This window comes from Gossypium hirsutum, chromosome A11 (assembly GCF_007990345.1).
Source record: "Gossypium hirsutum isolate 1008001.06 chromosome A11, Gossypium_hirsutum_v2.1, whole genome shotgun sequence".
Taxonomy (NCBI): Eukaryota; Viridiplantae; Streptophyta; class Magnoliopsida; order Malvales; family Malvaceae; genus Gossypium; species Gossypium hirsutum.
Window position 1 is genome coordinate 9,598,816 of NC_053434.1, and position 6,168 is coordinate 9,604,983.

A 6,168-nucleotide genomic window follows, 5' to 3' on the forward strand; every position below is an offset into this window, starting at 1 on the left:
AATGGAGCAACACTAGATCATGGAAGGGGTAATTGTAGTTTTGCGCAAAGACGAAGAACCAAAAACTAACAACATAAACAAAAACTCCCAAATAGGCATAAACAAGCAATAATGGAGAAATGGTGGGGAGAGAGAGATATAAATGAAGAAAAGGTGAAGAGAAAGAGGATCTGTAAGGCCGGAAGGGAAGAGATACTGGAAAGAAATGAGGTGGAAAGAGGGGGGAATTTGAGTGGGAGGCGAAATTTGTATAGTCACAATGAGGGTGGGGAGACGTAGTAGTATTATAGTGTCGAGAAAAGGGAGTAAGAATAGAAAAGGTAAGTTGCTGACCAATTCAAACCCCACCAAACAACGTACCAATTACAATAAAAATTGAAGGGTTTAATTTGAAATCTCACCCCTTTTTATTTTTTGAAAACATAGACTTCAATTTTGTTAGATTTTAATTTAATTCAATTTTTGATAACTTTGCTAATCCATTGCATATGAATTGTTTAAATGTTGACATATTTGTTTAATTTTTTTAACGAGAAGGTTTAATAGTACCTAAATTTTAACAAATTAAAATGGAAGGACTAAATTCCTAATTTTTTTATAAAATAGAGAGATAAAATTTAGAATTAAACCAAAATTGGAGTGAGAAAAAAAAAGGGTAGAGAAAGTCAAGATATATATTATGAAAAAAGAATCTTCAAAGTTCCTTCCGCGTTGCTGCTCAGTGTATTACCAGAGGAAGAATACAAGGTTTTAATCCCTTAGTTACGATGATGTTGATGGAGTGATCCACCCATGTGAGCCACTTATACCACACATTATTTTTGGGATTTCTTCGAATTTATCTCCAAATTAACAAGTAATGAAAGACTAATTAAGCGCACTGGCCTTTTCTTTCACAAACATGAAAATGGTGTGTCCGCCATTCCATAAAATGGGTCAGATTTTCAACATGAAAAAGAAAAAGAAAATCAATTACGCAGGAAAAAAGAGAGTTGAATAGTGCGGATCAAAATGATGGATAAATCATGGGATTTGATAAATATTTAGAGAATTGTACGGTGATTGAGGCTAAACTTTAAGACATCATTGACAGTTTAAAATTTATTATAGATAGAATATTTGAAAAGATCTTAATCGAAATTGATATTGATTTTTCATAAATCATGAGATTTGATAAATATTTAGAGAATTGTACTGTGATTGACGCTAAATTTAAGACATCATGAACAGTTTAAAGTTTATTATAGATAGAATATTTAAAAAGATCTTAATCGAAATTGATATTGATATTGATATTTTTAAGGCTGCTAATACCATTTAGGAAGATATCTTTAGAATCTTGAACTCAACTTTTCTTAAAAGAATTCATCGGATCCTAATAAAAGGTTAAACAGTGGAAGATCCAACATATTTCTCGAGAGGAAAACACAATGACAGATAGTATTATCAAGATGATTCATGATAGAAAATTAAGGTTAAAACTATTTGAGAATCCTCCCTTATAGGTCTAGTTTTCTTTGAGCTTGTATCTTATATTTTTCAAAAAAAAAGTAAAATAGTATTATTATTTATGGTAATGTTACAAACCTTGTTGTTTTAATAGAAAAAGAAAGTTAGTTTTAAGGGACAAAAAGGGTTTAGGGTTTAAATAGTAAAGTAATCAAACATGGAGCCCCAAAGTCTAAGCACGTGGTTACTCAAATCGGCTTTTTCTGATTTTTGAGTTGGAATAACGATTGCGTTCACACCTATTCAACATCTTTTTAATTTAGACAACGAATTTCCGAAAATGTATTCTATAATTTCATATTTTATAGATGGTTAAATTGTAATTTCCTTAAATTTAAAATTTAATTTTTTATTTTTTTTAAAATTTTTAAATTTTAAATTTAATTATCGATGAATTTAAATTTACTAAAATAATTTTAATAATAATTATTTAACAGTATAAATATATTAATGATTAGAAATAGCTAATTTTGGTGGCATAAAAACAAGAAGTCCACCCAACAATCATCCAATCCATCATTGCTTTGCTCATTAAATAGAGCAGTGAATACAGGTTTTCTGAATAAAGACGGAACATAGGTTTATTGGGGAAGGCAAATGATGACGATTAATGAAATTTTGAGAAAAAGCCAAAAGTCTCCAATTTCAAGCCCAACATGTTTACTACTTAAAAACTTCCAAGAAAATTCAAGGTAGCCGGGCAAGAAACTTTGCAATTCATCTCTAGTTATTAGAATGAACAAAAGCGCTAAAGGGTAGGGACCAAGGTTTTTGTTTCTTTCCAAATTTTCCTATTCTTTTCCCTAATTGAATACTGATGGTACCGTTTTCCTGTTCTTTCTAAGGTTTTTTTTTTTTTCATTTCCATCCTTGGCAGTTTGAATATTGATGGTATTGTTATGATTTATGTCAGTTTTGCTGCAGTAAGAGAATAGTGCGTGATCAAAATAGAGGGTAGATTTTCAACTACAACAGATATTTGGGAAGTTGTTCTGTATTTAATGTTAAATTATGAATTATGATAGTATGATAGTCTCAAGACAATTAAGGTTATTCAAGAAAGTAACTCCAGTCAGTGGCGAATCTAGAGGAAACTGGCATAGGCCCCGGCTCCCCTTAAAATATAAAATTGCTATTAAGTTTTTAAATTTTTTAAAAATTTTAAATTAGTTAAAGTAAAATTATACTTTGGTCCCTCTAAAATTATAAAAATTCGATTTAATCCTTTAAAAGTTATAAAGATATAGAACATAAAAAAATTAAAAATTTTATTCAGCCCCTAAAAAATTATTCTGGCTTTGCCCTTGGTTCCAATTCCGCTTTAAATAGAAAAATTTATCAACTTTTTGATAAAAGTAGGATATTAAAATTTATGACATATTTGTAGAAAGAATAATGATGGTGCTGACGGCACGATCAAAATAATTCAAGATAAAAGAGAAAAAATACTATTATTTGAAAACTTCCCTTAAAAATGCTAGCCTAAATTAAATTGTTTCATCTTCTTTTCACAAGAAAAACAAGTAACTAAACGTGTGGAAGAATTGTTTTTTATTAGTCTTATTTTTCCATTTCGTGTTTGCTATGGACTAAGTCAAGTACTCCCAATTTTATATCATATTTTGTCATTATTCTATATGCTATATTTGCCTTTAATCAAATTCTTTGCACCATTATCGAAAGTTTAATTATTTAATTAATAAAAATATTTTATTAAGTTTTACATATATATACATTATTATTATATAAAATATTATTTTTCTTACCCAAACAGTGTACGGGCTATAAATTAATTATAATCGATATAAAAATTTATAATTTGAGCTTAATTATAAATTTATGAAATAAGTAAATTTAAATAAGGTAATTGCTGCATATAGTAATATTGATTATAATTATAAAATAATTTAATTAATAACGGTGTTGATTAGTATTATATATAGATATACAGGTTTATTGTATTTAAATTACAAATATATTTAATTAACTTATATTTATACATATAATATAGAATAATATTTGATATGTTGTCATTGCAGGTTTTAAACTCTACAAGAAATGTTAGGGGTTGACAAGTGTCCTATAGATATATAGTAAAATATTTAAAAATTAATGTTAAAAAACACATGATAATCTTTTAAAATTACTTATAAAATAAAATAAAATAATATAGGATCACTATACCAAACGCTAACTCATAAAAAATTTACATATAATGTAATTTAATGCATATATAAAGATTTAACTAATTCACATCTTTTATATATAAAATATTTACACATAATATAATTTAGTGCACTGCAATAACATCGTTTTATCTTAAAACATTTGAAATAATTGACGTTTTGAAGTAAACTTTTAATTTGCACTATACTGGAATAACCACCGTCCATCTACAAAGGTGGGAAGGTTCTGGATTTTATTTTCGAACTAATACCTCATTTCTTTAAACATTATATATGTAAGCAATTTTTAATAAATTTTTTTTCAAGTGAAGGAACTCTATGGAGCTGATGAAAATAGAAAATTGTCACTAAATGTGAGATATGAGAGTATTTGAAATTTATGATATTTATCTTATTTAAAAAAATTAATTTGATATAATCTTATAAAAAAATTTATCAAAGAGAAAATAAAATAAATATTAAGCAAACACCATTCTTGGTGTTACAAAACCATGAGCATCAACATATAGTAAATCAAAAAATCGCATAAGGTGGAGAGTAATAAACGAAACATTGCAACGGCTAACCGCCAAGCCGCCAAAGCTAAGCCATCGGCAAGTTTATTACCTTCCCTGTAGATGTGTTGTTTAATGACCTCCCATTCTTTTCTTCATGTACGTACGAGCTTCCCGACCCGAGTTATACTCCCCGATCTAAGTACTACTGGAATGTCCATATTATCCAATTCAAGAATAGCTCTTCTCTGTCCACTCCACCAGGCAAGTCGAAGGCCTTCATCAACACCCCAAAGTTTTGTTTCCAATGTCGAACAGGAACCAATGAATCTAGGAGATTCGACAATCTATTTCCTATTCCAATCCTATATAACTCCTCCGCAAGCAGCCATACCCATAGTTGGTTTACGTACACCATCAATGTTCAACTTGTACCATCCGAGAGAAGGGCTTCTCCAACTTATCAATTGCATACTTCTTGAACAAACACTTATAGTATAACCTTCAAGAGACTCCATCGCAAATGTGTATTGTTGCTGCATTCTCAAACTTATCTCAAGATTAGATTCAAGCTCCACAAAATCTTCATAAAAAACTAACATGTTTCGGCACTTCCATAGGTTCCAACACAGCAACCCAAAAAGAATGTCCCAATCAGCATTATCTCAAGCAAAATAACGGGGATTAGAGAGATTACAATGTACCCATTTAGGAAATTGCATGGTCACAAATTCAATGAACTTCTCCTCGCGTACCAGCCGTTTCCAGTTACAGGCGCTACAATACAACTTAGCAAAACATGATCCATATTTTTAACTTCTACCCTACACAAGCTACATCGATCATCCATTGTCATGCGCCTTCTTTTTCTTTCATGGTTTGTTAAAAGTTTATCCGAGCACACTAACCATAGAAATACTCGAACACGTTGGGGTCCCCTAAAATTCCATATTGGCTTCCACCAATTCTGACCATCTCCTCCCGTATTGTTAGAGGCCACCAAATAAACTGATCTGACCGAGAAGCGTCAATTAGTATCCCATCTCCAAGCCAATGAGTATGCAGTTTCATCTTCACTAGGCGGAAACGTTGCTGCAAACTTAAAAAGGATATTATGCGGTAAAAGATCCTAAAAAAACCGTCAGTCCCAACACCCATTTGGTGTAACCATCGAAGCCACCGACGTTTATTCCTACATGTCACCAATTGGAAACCCAGCTTCTTAAGTCAAATTATATAAATGTAAAGAAATTAAATATTATTTATTAATAATGGAGCCCACATATTATATTAATATGTTTTTTATATATAAATAAGTATTTTCAAATTACAAATTAATTTATCAATATTAAAATTTTAAAACAAAAATCTATTATTATCAATTATTTATTATTCTAATTAAATTTTATTTTTTTAGTTTTCAGACATCGAGTACTGAAATTCAAGCCGAATCAATATTCTAAATTAGTATAATTTTTTAGTCCAAAATTATTTTCCTCTTTAAATTTGGATAAATAACTGAATTCTTAATAAATTCGCCCATAGCTATTGATATCCCATTTCCTAAAAAGCTACTTCCGGAATTGTAAATACAGTTAGTGATGATTGTGATACCTTGTTTTGAGTACTAACCATCATATGCTAACTAAATTTCTACCATGGGGTCCATTAAAAATATTACCTTTGGTCCTAGAGGCCCCTGCGGCAACTAAAGTGTTTCCATCTATTATTCAAAAAGTTGGTGTGAACACCATCACCATGCAAGTGAGGAGTTTCCATTTTCAAACATTAAGTAGGCTTGGAACTTGAAAGCTACTTCAGGTGAGGAGTTTGGCAGAGCAATGCAATATACGTTGAAGGCCAGCTTGAAAATTCTTTAATAATAGAGAGGGTGCATTTGATTCGTCAAATCTAAAATCTGTAATATTTTTTCCTCAATCAACATATAAAAAAGAAATATTTTATTGGGTGATCTAAAT